The following is a 19,569-nucleotide window of genomic DNA, read 5'->3' as shown; positions in this document are numbered from 1 at the left end:
TGCAGTAGAAAACTCCTCGCATCATCACACGTCTCACTAAGCATGAATCACTGGCCTGCTATCTAGCCCACACTGTGCTGCGCTGTAATGTACTGTACACCCATCTGCTTCTTACTCTTCCTCATTGACCTTATTAGCAATGAAGGGAAGAGAGATAAAGACGGACAGAGAGATAGAGCTCGCAGGTGGACAAGGACCTAATGGGAAAGTGGGGAGTGTGTGAAGACGTGAGCGCATGCCCTCTTTTTCGCACACACAGCCAGTGTGGTATGTTCGTCTAAAGGGTGTGTACTCTGTCATATCCTGTAATGGGTGTATATAAGCTGGTGTAATGGAGGTCGGGAAAAAGGCAGGGGCATAAATCTAGCCTGAAGTCTCTGATTAGGGTTATGATACACACACACAGTGCTTTAAGTTTAAGTGTTTCTGGCAGCGAAGAGGAGCTGCCCGTGCAGAGGCCTGTCTCAACCCGCCACTCACTCTTTCTGTGCCTCGGCCTCGCTCTCTCTACATGCTCAGACCCCCTCCAGCTGAACCCCTGACCTGAGAGTGTGTTGGAAGAGACATTCCCACTACCCTGAGGGGACCGAGCGAGGGAGGGAAGGAGGGGCGCAGATCAGAGAGATAAAGAATGTGTTTGGAGGAGAGGGAAATAAAAGGCCTCCTTTGCCTTTTAATTGGGATGGAGAAGAGAAGAAGGGGAAATGGGACTCAACATGTTTCTGATGACTCTGTGTGTGTGTTTGTCTTAGAGGCTGACACCTACCTTTGTACTGTAATGGATTAGCTCACAGCCAACGCTAGGTGCATGTGTTTATGTGTATGATTGATGAGTGAAGAGGAGCTGGGATGAATCCTGTTTGAACACGTAAGCTCGTTCAGATGTTTCCCAAAAATTGTGCGCTAATAATAATCAGAACTTAACTCTCCCTCCTGCTCCTTCCCACTGCTCTGGGTGTGTGGAGTTCAAACAGGCAGAGACAAATGCCCAGTGAGCTGGCTCACAGCGGCTGACTCTCAGGCTTTGTTGGAGGGATTGGCTCTGTCAGATTCCTCCTGGTCACAGCTCGTCAGAACCGTAAAGCCGGACCACTTTCACTTTCTGTGAATGTGTGTGTGAGAGCGTTGTGTACAGTGTGTATTTATGTGTGTATCTGTGTTTACAGCAGCTTAGTGAGATAATAAGTCTTTATCATGTTATGCCTCATGTGGGAATATTTCCAGCAGTCCCAGAACGCCTGTTCTGTTTCCTCCGCCTTGCATCAGCTCGCAGGAACGCTGCTTATTAGGCAAAGAAGAAGGGAATAAGGGTGGGAGGGAGGGTAAGGGGTGGAGGGAGAAGGAGGAAGGGGGGTAAGGAAAAAGAATTGTCTGTACCAGTATCTACACTCCATCATCTATCTACTTTCATCTGACTCTTGAATTATCTGCCTTTCTATTTGTCCCTGCATGCTGTCTTCCTCCCTCTGGTTATGCCTGGTAACTAGTGGCAAGTTCAACATTAAAGTTTTCACCCTGAAATAGAATCCACATAGGTTATTTCTACGATCTGTGATAGTTCAATCAATATTTGGGAGCAAGAGAAACACTCTTGCCGGAGACAGAAATCTGAGAATTTGGAGCTGTAACCTGTTTTGTAATCAGGAAAAAGAATTTGGAGGAGCCTCTGTTGACAATGAGTGGCTGTGTGGATTCATAAAACATTTGGTTAAGCTGTCATACCCAAAGGTGCTTTATTTCAATACAACTGACATTCACAAATTAATAAATACCCATGAAAAATACGACCCTGGTTGCTGTCATTGTGTCCATAAAATGTCCTATTTACTGTCAGTGGGGCAGCTCCAGGGTTTGTCTGTTAAAAGCTTCACAAAGAATGTGAGCTGTTACATTTCAATGCTTTGACAGAGACATGAACACACAGACAGATATTCATTTAGTAAACACTTCCACACCCATGTACTCACTTTCTCACAATGCAAACTGGCAAAGACTGCGCCACTAAATAAACTGTGATACTGCCCTCGAGGGAATCTGCTTCAACCCCAAACCCAAGAACAAACCCAACTATCAGGTCTATGTATCCATTAATCACTAGGTTCACATGTGAGAGACAACATGATACAAAAGGAAATGCTAATGAAAATAAATGATCTTGGCACCCAGTGAGACATTGAGTTGCAAAAAATAAACAACACTGAGTAGTGACTATTGTAGAAACAAGGTGTTCTTGAACAATCATAGTTTCAGGACAGAGTTTCCACTAAAGCCCTGCAGCTCCTATATATCCTGCTACTTAAGCACTTTCCTATTTATCTTTCCAAGGAAGCAGATATTCAAATATCTAACTAATGAGGCAACCTTGTGCGTGTTAAGACATGTTGATTTTAAGAACAGCATCACACCTAACGCATTTCAATGAATTATTGACAGACAGGTTATGACTTAAAAAAAATAAGTCAATATGCAAATATGCTTCAGTTGTATTGCTGCAATACAGCTGCTGATAAAGGATTTTTCCACTGTTATGGTTCTTACTAAATACGCAATTTCTTATTCAGGTACTAGTTCTTACAGACTTTTTATTACTTGAGATAGCACCACTTTGGTTGCTTTAAATTAATTCTAAATACATTTTTGAATAATTGTGTGTTCTTCTCTGAGCCACTTCTTCTCTACACTCCTGTTAAGAATGCCAGAAAGAGAGGAAGAGAGGATAGGAGGGATATCTGCGTGGCATTTCTGAGCTGACATGTATTAACTTCAATAAAAGAGAATGAGGTCAGGAGAAAGCTAAAGAAACACACATAAAAACAAACTGCAAATCATTTTTCCATCACCTCCCTGTCCAAGTTTGGTTCTTTCCTCAGCAGCTGGCCTTTGCTACATGCAGGACAGATTTGCAGCAGGATATCAGAGCAGAGCAGCCAGGTTGTGCTTCCACACAGAGCTAAAGCTAGCCGCTAACAGCACTGCTCCAGGCTACTCTGGCAGCAGGCCAGCGCTAACAGGTTGGCTAACAGCAAAGGGCTAATGCTAACTGTCTGTGGCTGCCCTGGCTCTGCTCCAGTGCTAACAGGTGAACTCCATTATCCCACAGACAGATAGTCAGTAAGATGTGGGCCAAAATCTACTACTGGCTGGCTCGCTTGCTGGCTGGCTTCAAAGAGCAGCATCCACCCAGAGAGAGGAGCTAGCAGCACTGGCCTGTAGGCTGACCTCCAGCGTGCTGTGCAGCTGGCTAAGGAAGAAGCCATGTGCTGTTGTTAGGGAGTGGAGAGAAGAAGAGAGGGGCTCACATTGCAGATGATAAGAAAATCCCTAGCTATATAAACATGGGGAATTCTTCTATACTTCTGTCTGCCATATGGCATTGGGTCCGTCTGAGCATTTAAGTGAGTGTTGGTGAGTGCACGTAGCCTCTGCATGTGTGCTTTTCTGCTGTACAGTATGTAACCTGCCATATATGTTCTTTTCCCCCTTTCTTCTTTGTAGTGTATGTCGGTGTGCGCGTCCATGTGTGAATTGTGTGTCTGCTGTCCCGCCTGCAGTTCTCTGAAGACAAAGTCCCTGTTTACAGAGCCCATAAAGATTAGCCTCCCTCGGTCAGGTGGGTTCTGGAGCCATAGGTAAACACACAGCACATTCCGCACCGATGAGATCGCTTCGTATGTGTGTATGACCGGGGCAAACATACACTCCTGCCTTCACCTCGACCCTTCCTTTAGAGTGCAGTAAGTGATTTACCAGCTTGCAGACTGCTGTCTGTTCGAAATACTGGAGACAGACACAAAGATACACACACATACGATCATACCGCACACACAAATATTTGTAGAAGGAGCGGACTTCATGCACACCTCATTTATCTGAGCCTAAAATCACGGGTTGTACATTCCTAAAGAGGAAAAGCTTGCGCATGTGCTTGTTCCCGTGTGTCCATTGGATATCATCCTGTGATCATGAGGATGAAAAATCCCCTTTTTCCCCTTCATCTCTCCCCTCTGTCCGGAGAGGTAATGGAGGCTGAGGTCAGGTTATGACAGTCCACACGGCTAATACTCAGATTGTATTTAACACGGTGGAACAGAGGTGAAGAGGGAGGGAGGGAGAGGGAGGGAGGGGGGGGGGTTTAGGGCAGGAAGGAGAAGAGCTTGGAAAAAGAGCGACGTGCCTTTATTTGGATCTGAAACCAGCTAGAGCGTCGCGGAGCAATTAGCAGCTCTGTCCTACGAGAGCTCTTTATTAGAATGACCTTCACTGTGAGGGGGGGAGGGAGGGGGAGAGAGAAAGGGAGAAGAAGAGACATTTTGAGAGACACGGATGAAAAGGTGTCAGTATGGGAAATGGACAAATGACATGAAGGTGAAATAGTAAACTATGATTTAAGTACATTGAGATTTAATTTTCGTATTTGCGTGTCGTGAGAAAGGTGTGTGCTGAATTTGATCTGTTTGACCCTCGGTCCACCATGTACCAAAGGACAGGTTGACATGAGTGACAAGAATTCATAAACGCACAGGTAGAAAACAAGATTCTATTTTAGCCTTCTCTGATAGAATGAATGAATGTGTGATCTGTCAATAATACATGAATGTTCAGCCCTACTGTATATACAAGTGGACTAACCTTCAGTTCATATAAAAATAACTTAATATTCAAACAAGTAATTGCTCCATTCCAGAAACTGATATTCTCCACCTTCAGCATATAAATGACTAACTTACTAACTTTAATTACAAGGGATATTTTTTTTATTGTGTGTTGTTAAAAGATAACATTTTGAAAGAGGGGAGTATCTTTTCTGAAGAGGTTACTTGTTGTATTTGCCTGTAGGTGAGACAAAATTACATTTATGATCAAATTTTGCATTAAATGGAAGATAAAGCGAATAGATGTAATATTACCTGAAAATGAGCCACAGCGCCTTATAAAGGGTTACAATGGATTAAAATAAAATGTGGTATATAAAATATAAATAAATAAATATCAAAGTGGACATATAATTTTATACATCGGCTTTCAAGTCGGGCACTTTGCATTTCCTAGTTAATTAATAGATTGGATCAGAGCGAGTTTAATCAAATATAATTGAATAAGTCCACAGTAAAAACAGGCCAGACTTTAAAGGAGACATGCAGAGAAAATGATAGCATGTCCACTTTTCAAATTAATTGAATTTTAGTACTTTTGAACTTGGTCCAAGCTGTTACAGAGGTAATTAATTCACATCCTATCCAAAAGTGCTAAAACAAGATGATATCCCTGAGCATTCAGTATGGGTCCGCACAGACACACACACACATTTTTTCTTTCAAGAAAGCTAAATAAAAATCAACACTGTTGCACACCAATGCCAGTATATAATGTATTCCATGCAATTGTTAGTTTTCTGTTCTTCTTGCTCTTTTCTCCCTACTTATGTCTTACAGGCCAAAAGTAAAATATTAATAATTTCTCAGGCGGTTCTCATTGTATTAAAAAATGTCTCCTTTATAATTTATCAGAGAAAGAAAAAATCTTTGTTATAGTGACAAGCAGGCTAATTAATATAAGTAGAAGGAACATTGAGAGAAGTCATACTAATTTGGAACATGCTAATATTAATAGAATAATTTATGGCGCAGTATAAATAAATTAATAGAGTATTTCGTTTGAAAAAGGGATGCCTTCATTTCAATTTAGGAGAAAAGAGCAAAACGACGTCTGCCTCTTGGACAAGGACATTAATAACAGTGCTCTATCACTGAAAGAGATAAACTAAACATGCACTGTTCACTTTTAGAACGCATCAATATTTAAGCCAGCTAATGAAAACTGGGTGAGCAACACTTGTATTCCCAGCCTTGTTTTTTTTCATTTGCTGTTTAAGGACTTTTTGACAGGTACATTTGTGCAGAATCTACGAAAGGCAGAATTATATTTTTTTCTTCTTTAAATGAGATGCATCTTACTCTTCCCATTGGTTTCATGTAAGCTAACAGCTGTGTGCCAGGCAGAGGGGGAGAGAGAGAGTAACAAAGACCGAGAGTGAGAGAGAGAGAGAGAAGTGGACTGGGTCATTACCATCCTTATTACTCCTCATTAAAATACACCCATCACAAAGACATTCTGCTGTGTGTGTGTGAGTGTGTGCCGCTTCACGCATAAGCATGTGACCGAGCGAGTGCGTGTGCGCGCGTTTCTGCTGTTCCTCATGTGCACATGAGCGTCCTTATGCAAAAGTGACAAAAAAAGAACAATATAATTGGAGAAATGTACGCAGTAATAATAGGTATTCAGAAAATGATAATTCATATTAAACAGGGTGCACAAAGTCAGCCTCATTTGCATGTTTTAGATTATATGCATTTCAAAAGTAATTTCCGCAGGGCATATGAATGACATTAATTCCCGGGCGGGTTCTGCTATAGACCTCAAACTATCAAACACTCAAACATTTAACAGATGAAAAAAAAGGGAGCTGGTGCCTTGGCAAGGGGAGATTTCAAGGTTAAAGTATTTGAATGTGAATTTTAAACTTCTGTCTTGGTTTGTTTAAAGTTGCTCCACAGCCAGACTAAGAGTTCCATTAATTTGGAGATTCAGCGAACCGCAGATGTTTTTTTTTCTTACTCAGCTGTATGTGTTCGTGTGTGTGTGTGTGTGTGTGTGTGTGTGTGTGTGTGTGTGTGTGTGTGTGTGTGTGTGTGTGTGTGTGTGTGTGTATGTGTGTGTGTGTGTGTGTGTGTGTGTGTGTGTGTGTGTGTGTGTGTGTGTGTGTGTGTGTGTGTGTGTGTGTGTGTGTGTGTGTGTGTGTGTGTGTGTGTGTGTGTGTGTGTGTGTGTGTGTGAAAAAGTGTGTGTGTTTTCCTGTACCAGTCCGAGAAAGACATCTCTCCTCCTAATCCAGCACCATTTCCTCAGCAATAAGCCTGAATTGGTCTGACTCACTTTGTGAGTCATGTGCTTGTGTCACTCCAGAACCAGACTAGCACAATCTAACAGAGAAAGAGAAGAAAGGGCTCCAATAGCCCACATTAACTGATCCTGAGTGATGGAGGGGAAAAGAAGAGTGTTGAAAATGATGAGAAAAAGGATGTGCTGATGAGGGGGGAACATGGACAATGGCGAGAGGGAGACAGAGGGTTCCCTCTCCTCTTGTGTTCATGCCGAGAGGAAGACCCCGGGGCAGGAAACAGGCTGGATGAATGTGTGATTCCAGTGGAAAACTCTGGATGCCATGGACAACATTCTTCTCTTATTAGGGAATCTGGTCTGCAGCCACAATATAGCGCCTGACTCATTACTTCGTATGTGTGTGTCTGTCAGACAGACACACATTTAACACACACACCATCAAGATGTTCCCCACCTGTTATTCTTGCTGAGTTTTGGCCAACGCACAAAGTCACAGCAACATTAGAGGAGAGGGGGGAAAGTAGCGAGAATAAAGAGCATAGGAGGAGGAAACTAAAGCGCTCAGCATGTCTGTGTCTTGTTTGTGGTTTGTCTTCATCTGTAAACAGAGCTGCTGCTGGGAGTATGTTAGCATGTCATTATCTCATTAAGAATTGATGGCTTCTGCACAGTTCAAACTGCACTGTTTTGTTTGTGAGCGTTCAACAACCAATGTTGTACAAACACAATAACCACAAAACACACATCTCCGACAGTGCGGCCGGCGTTGAAAGACGCGAGGAGCTGCTAGGACACAAACACACACTTATCTAACAGAAAAACACAGATTTAAGATGATACACTGATGGACAAAAGTGGCACTTCCCCCTCTCCATCAGTGCCTCCCTCTGCTGTTGCTCAGTCCCCTTGCCACCTATTTTTGTTGCTGATGCTTAAGCACTCTCAGTGAAGCATTTTGTGTAAGCAGACTTCAGAGAGCGAGCAGGCGGAGTGAGGAGGGTGGGAGTGCATATCTAGGGGTAATAAAAGTGCCTAATTGGGGCCTGGGAAACATGTTTGTTTTCTCGCTTGTTCTTTTTTCCCCCTTTCATTATTTTTCCCAGCCAGTCACAGCAGATCTGTTCATCTGAGAAGGACGAGTGGAGAAAACAAAGAGGATTAGATCCTGTAAGACACAAATCGTTGCACGTATAGATGTGCAACAGCGCTCACGCGGACATATGCACAGATGGACTTAACATACCATAAGGCAGCCGTGGGGTGTGTGTATTGAACAAGATCTGTCTGTCTTAACCAAGTGACCAACAGGGTGCACCGGGGCTCCACTGGTCCACTCTGCCTTATCAATACACTGCTGCTCGGCCTATTCAGCAGCAAAGAGCTTCCTATTTCTGCAGCTCAACACTGGATCAATGTTATGAGCAATGCAGACAAACTGCTGCTAAACAGACTGGCCCCTGCCTCGCAGGGCCGTCACCATACGGGCTCCCCCAGGCTTGGATCGTTCCGCTAATGGAGGTCTCCGCTGGGGCCTCCAAGGGCCCCTAACCACCAAACATGCCCCCAAGGATTCACCCCCACTTCCCTCCTCTTTCTGTCTCTCTTTCATACCACCATCCCTCGATCGTTTCTCCATCCACGTGGTTGTTTTGACCTCTGCCTCTTTAATCAGGAGTGCTAACTTGTACTCATGTGGGCATATTCACAACACCCATACTAATATGGGGTATATGTGTTTGCCAACTGTAAAAAGTCCAGCTTGACTGTTTCAGGTAGTGGAAAAGGGAGAAGAAAAAAAATTCCCTCCTCCTCTCTCCCTCCCCCTAAACGTTGCTGGGATCCCTCACCGCATGACTCCTGACTAGTCATTCTCCTCGCCCCTGCATTTGTCTTCTTTAATAACAGTGAAAATATCAAGAGGTGAAAAAAAGCGGTGGAAAAAACCTGCATATTTGTCATTTCCGATTGTTTACCTTTTTCACGGCAAATTGATTTTTACTTCTCCTGTTACTGGAAGCTCTCTGGACTCGACTGCCAGGGCTGTCTGGCTCTGGCCTCGGCTGCCAAACTTCGACTCTGGGCTTTATGACCTGGCTCTGGGGAGGACTTTTAAGGCTTTCAACTCACAAGTAATTTCAATGATACAATACTGCTTTTGTCCTAACTACCTTTGTTGTTTTCCTTCTCTCCCTGCTGCCTCTGACTCTCTTTCTTTTCCCTTCTTTTCATCTATCATTCCCAAATCCTTCTTCAGTGGCTGGGATTGTGAGTCAAAAATACTTGGGCCCTCTTCTTGTCCGTACCTGTTTGTTTGCAGAAAAGGTGGACTTGTTGCATCATGATGGGTTCACTTTTCAGACAGAGAAGACGAGCTACAGGACACACGCGCTAAAACCCTCAAGCTGACATTAAGGCTTGCCGTGCTGCGAGCAGGGTTGAAGCAAGCTAGAGTTTCACTGTGGTGGATGGGCGGTGCGCTGTGGTTCGGATCTTCCTGGGTTCTGGTAGGACTAAGGTTTGCCTGCAGGGACCTCCAGTGAGCCAGGCAGCAGGCCTGAGCTAAACTGAGGCCAGAGCCTGGAATAGTCCTCTGGCCTAATGGTGTGTTTGTAAGGGCGAACCCAAACAAACAACCTGCAGTTTGAATTGAAGGACTGAGTCTCTAAGTCCAGATGCTCTATGTCGAACCCGAGAAACGCACACAAACACGCACAAACCCATGGCATGTATGTATACAGAGGAGAACGAGCTGAAATAGACTTGTGGGAAAAGAAGTGGACCACTTACCTCCAGACTTAAGTCATAGCATCAGCCCTAGCACTGGACTTCTGCCTTGCACAAAGTCTCAGTGTGTTTTGTGTGTGCATATGGATACTAACTGAGATTGTGCGATTTTTCTCCATATTCACACTAATGAGAGAAAATGGCCAGAAAAGCTCTTCTGTAATTACTCCCCAAGGAGCTGGGTTTAAGCATGGACACAGTGCATAAACAAATACACGTTCACACACACACAAATACAGTATGCTGAAACGACTAAAACAGCGTGAGCCTGACATTTAAACTGTTCACCTGTTGAAAGTGTGTGTGTGTGTGTGTGTGTGTGTGTGTGTGTGTGTGTGTGTGTGTATGTGCGTGTGCGTGTGCGTGTGCGTGTGCGTGTGCGTGTGCGTGTGCGTGTGCGTGTGCGTGTGTGTGTGTGTGTGTAGGGGAGTATGTGTGAAAATGAAATGGAGAATAATATCAGTAATAATATCATTATAAGAGGTAGGGAACACACCTGCTAATTAGAATCCTAGAAGGTATTGTGAGAGTATGTATGAAAGGGCATTTCGTAAACAAACATTAACACCATTCACCTCACAATTAGACCCTTCTCAACTTCGGCTACACAGAGTGGTTGAACTCAGTCCAATCTCTTGAAATGACAAATCCTAATGGAGCTTTGCTGTAAAAGCGCTAGTCTTGCTTTATGTGAATGTGTGTCCATAGGAGCGAGAGGGAAGGGAAGGAAACAGAAGGAGAGATAATGGGGCGTACATAAGGTCAATGTTTTTATGAAATCACGGTCTTTGTCACACTGCATCAGTTCTGACTTTTCCAAATGTAATAGCGCCTTTGATTCAGCCAATGTAAGCCTGCAGCAGCTTTTAACGGCTACAATAGTCTTATTCAGCACACACACTACACACACACTCTCTCTCTGAAAACCTGCACACACTCAGACAAAGAAGCAGATATATACGACAAAATCAGGCAATCATTTTGTCTGTCTGTAATTGAATAGTTAGGAAAGGAGCCTTTGACACACACACCAACACACACGCACACAGACACGTACACACACACACACACTGTCCCTGCCCAGTGTTTGTGGTGGCGGAGCACAGCTGGTAACATCTGGATGTATTTTAGAAGTGTTTACATTTCCAAAATGCTGAAAAACTACACAGAAAGAGAACATTGCAGGTGCCAGAAGAGTAATAAAGAAAGGAGTAAGTCCCAAAAGAAGATTGTTTAAAATCTATCACAGCAGGGTTTGTTCACACACACACACACACACACACACACACACACACACACACACACACACACACACACACACACACACACACACACACACACACACACACACACACACACACACACACACACACACACACACACACACACAGAGACACAGAGACACACACACACACACACACACACACACACACACACCACGATTGGCCAAATGCAGTTATTGCCATAATCCTGGTCCAACAATAACTGACATCTGGTGCGCTAATTGGCAGACTACAGCTTTTCTGTCTGAGTTTTGTCCCATCAAGCTTCCCTTACCGTAGCTGCTCGAATAAAACAGAGACTTTGCTTATCAGCTTCAGTCTGCGCGCTGTCTTTACATTTAACCGGCTGACAACCACTCTTACGCACTCCCTACCACAAACAACACAGACATTTCTGCGGAGTACTAACACACACATACATTTGCGCAGATGCCTGACTACAGACACACACAGATACACTAAACAGCTGCATTTCCATTTTACTTCCCCTAAATGAGGAAAACACAAAATAACAGTTGGACTACATTCGGCCTAATCAAACCTGACATCCAGTACATCCCAGTGAGATGACGTCAACACTGAGGAGCACACACACACACACACACACACACACACACACACACACACACACACACACACACACACACACACACACACACACACACACACACACACACACACACACACACACACACACACACACACACACACACACACTCTTTGGGATGTAATTTCAGTGATTGGGTGTAATTTACCAGTGTAAGTTGAAACCAGACAGGGCAACTAGAGTGATCCCTGCTAGATCAAAAACAAACCATTCACATTGGGGTGGGGGGCTATACACATACACACAGACACACACAGACACACATTCAAGTGCAGGCCTATAAGGTATGCTCTAAACTAATAAACTCACAGTCTACTTTTAAACCAAGAAAAACACTGAGTTGCCGGAGGTGTTACAAAATGGCGATGAACTTGAATTTACAAGAAATTTGTATTTGAATATTGTCCCACGCAAAAGTGTCCTTTGGGATCACTGTAATCCGCTCAGGTATGCCACTTTCCCATGGTCCAACCTAACCTCAGCACACACACACACACACACACACACACACACACACACACACACACACACACACACACACACACACACACACACACACACACACACACACACACACACACACACACACACACACACACACACACACACACACACACACACAGGGGAGATTATTAAAGCGACCTCGTGGCACATGGAGGTTCCTGATGGATTTAACATCAGGAATGATTGTTAACTTTTAGGACTAAAAATACTTGGAGTGACTCCTGAGAAAAACAGAGCTCTTAGCCAGGCAAATGGATCACATGACAACTGGGCCGCCGCAGCAGGGACCCCTGGGAAAACGGCAAAGTGCCATCTCTCAGATCTAAGACTCAGAAGCCAAGCCGTAATGACGTTGTGCAGCTCTCTATCATATTTAGCTATGAATGTACCATTCACGTGGGCCGGTTGAAGTGTTTTTTTGCCGTGAATATGTGCATCACATTCAAGTGGTTGAAAAAAAAAAAAAAAGATAATCACCGTGAAATAAATTAAACCTATTAAGAAGAACATATGCTCAAGGTGACAGAAGAAATTAATTTGGCTCAACTATTGAGACCCATACCTCCACCCCACTATAGGATTTCTACCAAACTAATTATCACGCTCCACTTTCAGAAATAATAAGGAAAGTACTTAATAGGTTAGGATTCACCCCTGCATTCATATGTCCATTTAACATCGCTGCTTTCATGCCCACACACTCTTGCCTTAATGCAATTTCACATCCGTGATTTAAAATGGGAGAAGGAATTATATTTCAAGTGGTGTCAGGATTAGAATATACAAGCAGTGATATTAAAATACTGTAAGGTCTTGTGTGTGTGCGCTGAGAGGCTGGAGCGGAGGTAAAGATGTTAAATAATGTTTTTGTCACAGTTTAGGACGGCGGAGGAATTACAATGTAACCACAGATCTCTGATTAGTCTTCTCTCACTGTATATTAATTTAGTTCCCTCTCTGCTTTATGCTGGTTTTAATTTTTAAACAGAGCACAGATAGGGAAACACCCCCAAGTGTGTGCTCCTACGCCAGCAACTGAAGTCTGTTTATACAACCAGCCATTCGCTCCAATTATAACAACATTCAAATGCAACTATTGTTTCATTTCAAACATTCTTTAAAATTAAAATCTCTTTTTGTGTTGTTATCCCCCTACTTACGCACGACTGAATTAGCATTTGTAGCCCCGCAGGCCACGGAGAAAGTGAGAAGTCAAAATGCAGGTTAGGCCCGTTTTGTTCATTATTACCAGTGTTAAGCATAAAATACATGAATAAAAAGATCAAGTAAGCCCTTAAGATGAGTTTTATCAAATTTATGTTTTTCATTACTTATTTTTCAAAGAATATAAATGCAATGAAACATTAATCATGCATTCGTGAGGATCTTTCTGTGAACCGAAGCTTTTTTTGTGCATAAAAAATAAACCTGAATGTTCTTTGCTTATTTCTCTCTGTGTGATATATTGCTGATTTCTGTGTCTCTGTATTGTTGTGCCCAGTGAGAGGTAAAGTAAAGGAGTCAATATCCTGATGAAGTCTGAGAGGATTACTCAGTATAGCTCACACAATGACGTCAAATCCACACATCTTCTGTCCACAAATGCATCAGCTGATTTACTGACAGAAACCTCAACATTAAAATAAATAATGATTAAAAACATGGGCCGACTGTGAAGGAGAGGTCTATTAAGTGCTGTGGTTTTCTATTAAACTCTAGTGGAGGCGGGGGAGAAAAAGGGGAAGAGGAGTTCACATTATCTGAGAGAATTCCAATTAACACTCTCCCCCTCAGTAATTAGCTACTAAAATAGCTAGCGAACAAATCTAAAATCCCAACCCTGACGCCACCGCGTTGCCTAATTAATTCTCAAATCAGGAGTCGATCTGATGCAGAAACTAACCTGATAGTGTGGACGACAGACAGACGGGTCAGAATAAACCGTGAGGAAAGACGAGTGTTTCAGTTTGAATTCAAAACAAAGAAAATGTGTGTCTTTATTTCAGAGAAGAGAATATAAAGAAGAATTACTGCAACAGAAAAACGTAGCTTTTGAAAAAAATAGATAAAAAACAAAAGAAGGAGCCAAGTGAGCAATCTAGCCTGAAGAAAATGAGGGAGGGAAATCTGAAGCGATGGTCGTAGCCAGAAAAGCAGATATCTTTTAGCCGTCTGCTGCTCATTTGCTCCTTCACTGGTCAGTTCTTCCACTGTTTAATGCAAACAGATGAGGCCTTTTCTCGCTCTTTTTCCAAATCCTTTCTTTTTAACGGTGGCTTCTTGGCCTCTGCAGTAACGTCAGCACAGCGTCTATTAAAACAGCATGTGTCTCGGCCTGCACACACATAGAAAAACACATAGACTCTGCACTTGGATTTTTTTAGTGAACTTTTAACCTCTTTCGGAGAAGTGACATCTGGGGCATGGCGGGGGTTAAGGTGTGCTGAAAGTTTTAACCGTATGCACACATCGGTGTAGATAAAACATATGCAATCAGAGGACGGTATCATTAAGTCGTCTATATGCGGCTCCTATCAGTGACCAGTGCTGATGGATAAAGAGAGGCAGATAAACTCAATCAGACAAAAACCCACCTGGACACAAGGTGGGCTGTAAGATCCCACCTAATAATGCCAGCCTTATTCATCTGCTTTTAATATGCACACCGCGGCCTGTTTCAATTAAACCTCTAACACACACATATGCTCACACACAGCATATGGACAATGCAGTCGCTCTAGCAATAGCTTTTAATATGTTGAGATATCCATCAGGTAGATTTTACACAGATTTTCACAGCCCACACACCAACACATGTAAACTAAATCACACAGAGACACATTATAAAAAAAAACACAGGCTGTCACATGCTGATCCGTATCTGGACAAGTCAAACTGTGATAAAGTCACTCTTCAACTACAGCAATCGATGGAAGTAATTTATTTACCTCACCAGGCAATTTCTGCTCTGTCTTCAGAGAGGAGGGAAGAAGAGAGAGAGAGAGACAGAGGGAGATTTGGCAAGCATGTGTGAGTGGTGTGTAAATTAATCTAGCAGCAGTGCAATCCAGAGCCATGTATAAGTCCATAAAACAAGAGGAGGTTAAAGCAGCTCACATCACACACACACACATCAGGCAAAGGTCCAATACCAAAACCACTTCTTCCAGAGAGAGAAGGGACGTGAAACGTCATCTAGGTTCCATTAATGTGATGTGCTATCCCCGGATGCCACTAAAAAGAGGGAAAAAATAACAGTTAAGAGTCCTTTCTTCTTTTTCTTTCTTTCTTTCTCTCTCTCCATTCAAAAGCAACACACAGAGAAGAGAGGCCTGTCCACGGCCCTTAACTTTAACTCAATGAAATAAAAGGCACTTAAATGAGCCTCAATGATCGATACAAACGCCGCTGCTGGCTAATGCTCACACACACATACACACATGCAGACACACACTTATCCCACCTCCTCAGATGCTCATGCATATGCATGACCATTGTGATTTATGCATCCTGGCGGGGGTGTGAGCCTATCTGAGCGCAAGGCCAACACACAGGTCAGCTCATTTGTAAATCAGTTGCCTTTTTATGGATGTGTACGTGTCAGTGTTTGTGCTTTTGTGGGGCTGTTTGTGCCAATAAATCTGTGTGTATGTGCTTATGGGTAGAGGTCAGTGTTGGAAACAGGCTCATAATCACTGTAGCATCTTCATTCATTATATTTATTGAATTCTTTCCAGATTCTGCTCTTGGTGGGTGTAAATCACACAGGTTTTGCACTAGTCATGGGACACCTTCCATTCAATGTGTGTGTGCGTGTGCGTGTGCGTGTGTGTGTGTGTGTGTGTGTGTGTGTGTGTGTGTGTGTGTGTGTGTGTGTGTGTGTGTGTGTGTGTGTGTGTGTGTGTGTGTGTGTGTGTGTATCATGTCCGCTGAGTGTTGACTCCTTCTGCCAACCGGCGCTTTGACCCCGCTCTTTGCAGCAGGAAGTCACCCAACTTTCTGACCTCTCTTATTATGGGAAGGTTAGGGAAAAGCCTTTAGAAAACCGCCTTCCCATCAGAGTAGCTGTCAGTTAATGGGGTCCCCATGGTCTTTTCTATCCTTTGCACTGGATTATGGGTAAAAATTAAGAGAAGATCTACACCCAAAGAGGTGTTGGAGGTTAGCAGACGTTAATTTGTGGCATAATCTGAGAATTTAGCCTTCGTTGCACACAAAGTGAAGAACACAGTGTGTGCTTTCTTTTGTGGAAATGTGGTGGTGTTGCTCCACCCTCCTCCAACCTCCTCTGAACAACAGATTTGGGCTAATAGGGCAGCTGCTTGTCCCCCCTCCCCTAAAGCCCCGCTATGCTGCTCCCCCTGCAACACTTCCACCCCATCTCCTTTCCAAAAAAAAAGCCCAGGAGGAAGCCTGTTGTTTTCAACTTGTTTTTGACACGGCTGCGAATGGAAAAGTTCCCACTGTTGGAAAGCTCATCCCAGAAAAGAAAAAAAGATTTAATTTGTCCACCATTTTGTTAAGTGTTGATTGGGGGTATTTTTCCTGATTATTTCAACACAGCAACAGGAAAACAACACATTCTGCCATGAGGTGAATGTGTATCCATCCTTGAATATCTATAGCTGTCTGTTTTTCCTTTTTCGGCTTTGTTTTGTTGTCAACACAGGCAACCGTATCCCAGAAATAAACCCTGCATAAGGCCGGCCAGCAACCACGATTTTGTAACGTCATCACTTACAGTTTATATGCTTCAAAAATGCAAAAAATAATAATGTCGAAGCAAGTGCCTGGATATACAAAAAAAGGGAAATATGAAAATATTGCAAGCTATTGCACCACATAAAATAATACCAGGGGAAACACTGGGGAGATAAAACCCCTCCAACACATACAATCAATCCTTTAAGACGTGTGTATGAAAGCTCATAGCCATGTTTCAATGGATTTAAAACTACTGTGAGTGTGCGCCCAATCACATGAGACAGCAGGGTCCGACCTGTGTGTGTGTTCATTTGTGTTTGTTTGTGTGTAAGTGCCTGTTTGTGTGTATGTGTGGGGGTGCCCGTGTGTGTAACTGGAGCCAAACTGTAAGCCATATGCCGTTCTCCCTCTGGTGCCCCCCTTGAACCAAACACCCACACACACACACACATACACACATACACACGATGCAGGACACACACGACACAAACCTACACACACGCGGGCTTCCCTGTAAAAAAAAAAAAGTCCCTCCACTTCATTAGGAAAGTAAACACAAGTGCTGTCTGAAGTGGCTAATTAGAGACTAATTACTCCCTGCTCGTTACTAATGCAAATTAGATTACGCTGCTTAACTTCCTCGTGTCCACAACGCTGCTGTTAATTGAGGCCTTTTGAAATTAAATTACCCGCTAATTAGCATATCAAAACCATTAATTCAGAGCAAGGAGGGGGGAAAAACAACAACAAATGCCAAGTTTTGCTAATGCGTTTTGCTAATTGAATATGTACGCTCAATACGGGGGCTTTGTGCCAGGAATACCTATTCAGCTGATCAGCGTAAGCAGCCAGACAGAAACAACCATGCATCATAAGAGCAGCATATAATTAAAGGAACCATTCCATCTCTCCAAACGCTTTGTCAATATTTCCCTGTGAACGTACGACTCCACTGATGTTCAGCGCGCAGGGAGCGAGGGATAGAGCCGAGACTCGCAGAGAAAGGCGTGTGAGAGGGGTTGGATATTCATCTCATGAGAGGCAAAAGAGCCACCGTATGTGAATGTGGAGTGTGTGTGTGTTGCGCTGGTATGTGAGCGGGGTTAGCGTTTGTCCAGGCTGTAAGGCCTCTTTGAAGTAAGGAACCCGGTCTCTCTGCTGCTCTCCTAAAGCCCCAAAACCCCCCGCCAGCTCTTTCTGTGCTCCCCCCACCCCCCCCCACCCCTCTTCAACTGGCCCCTCTTCACCTCCACTACAATACCTGTCCAATTAGGGAAACACACACGCACATACGTCCACACATACATCCACATTTTATGGCCGCTAGCAGGTGAACTGCCCAATCTCTCTTTCAATCAAAGCTGAATCTGTTTTTTTCCTCTTTCTCTCTTCCAGCTGAATAGATGATTTGAAACTTTGTGGATTAGAAACGGTGAGTATATTCATGGCCGGGCCCGTACCTGCTTATGAATAAGAGGGGAGGCACACAGAGGAGCCAGGAGCCACTTTAATCTGCTGACGAAATAAAAGAATCATCCATCTAAAGATCCATCTCAGCTTTGCATGTAAAACCAGCAGAAATAATGTCTTTCTCAACAACTCCCCTTTTCCTAAATATCTATCCAATCACGGTGCGTGAAAAGCCCCATTCAGGTTAGCCCTTATAAAAGTTTCATCTTATTACACTTGCCAACTTCTCATTTCATTATCCCTATAATGGTAGATGAAAAAACGAATGGTAAAATTGAGAGGTAGCCATACAAAAAAATTAAATAACCATGATAATTAGATGTAAAGATATTATAATTCCTTTAACAGGATGCATAGAAACTGCTGCTCGACAATATTTGCCCTAATTGCTAGAATTATCATATTAACCAGTTACCATTTGAGTAAGTTGATTAAAAAATTGATTATTCGTCTATTTCTTTTAGGAGTTTCTTAATCAAAATCTTACATCCTTGAAAAATTAATTTGAAGCCGTTTCTTATCAGTTAATTAAATCGGGTTGGAAGTCATTTTTTCTGCGCGGCATGATTAGAACGGTTCTGTTCTCTTCTGTTCAGACACCATGACGTTAGAGGAGGAACTTTTCACTGTCTCATCAAACATTCACAACCACAAGAATAGGACTTCTTTGAAGGGCCCGTCGCCTTTTTTTCTTCCAAACCTCTGCCTTTCTGATAAATTGTGCTATACCCAATAGATCTTTCTTTCTCGTTAACACGTTCTCATTAACGGACAGAGAAAGCGAAAGGAGAGGGAAGGGGAAGAGCAAAGGAGGGAGGTGAGGAGAGGCAGGGGGAGAGAGGGACGGGGGCAAGAGGTGGAAAAAACAGTGCAGGAAAAAAACTGAATCAATGGCAGGGAATAAGTCAAAGAAAGAAATGAATACACTGGCAAATGTTAGTACAATGAAAAAAATTAAATATAAAAGACAACGTAGGCACACACATACAACGTTGCCTGGGTGACAGCCTTGGGGTGGTCTGAGCTGAGACTAAACAACTAAGCCGAGAGCTAAAACAAGACGTGCTGTCACTAATACAGGAACAAAATATCTGACCGAAAACGGTTCTGTTGCAGTCATTTCGTTTTGGATATTTTGTAAAACTAAAATGTTAAAATATCATGTTGCAGGTTGTGATGGAAATTGATTTTTCTATACTGCATATATAATAGATTTGACTTTGTTCTGTATCAATTTAAATTCACAGCTTTAAAACCCACACATCAGAGGGTGACTTCACCTCAGAAAACTAGTTTTCTATTTCTGGAAGAAGACTAA

At 43.1% G+C, this 19,569-nt stretch overlaps 1 protein-coding gene across 6 annotated transcripts in view; it reads right to left on the bottom strand.

Annotated features, from left to right (window-relative positions):
- The window catches only part of foxp4 (forkhead box P4), a 93,773-nt gene that overhangs the window by 62,712 nt on the left and 11,492 nt on the right, over positions 1 to 19,569 (bottom strand). The gene's annotated exons all lie outside the window — the stretch shown is intronic.

Source organism: Notothenia rossii, assembly GCF_949606895.1.
Source record: "Notothenia rossii genome assembly, chromosome: 5".
NCBI lineage: Eukaryota > Metazoa > Chordata > Actinopteri > Perciformes > Nototheniidae > Notothenia > Notothenia rossii.
This window is presented reverse-complemented; position numbering and strand designations above follow the sequence as displayed.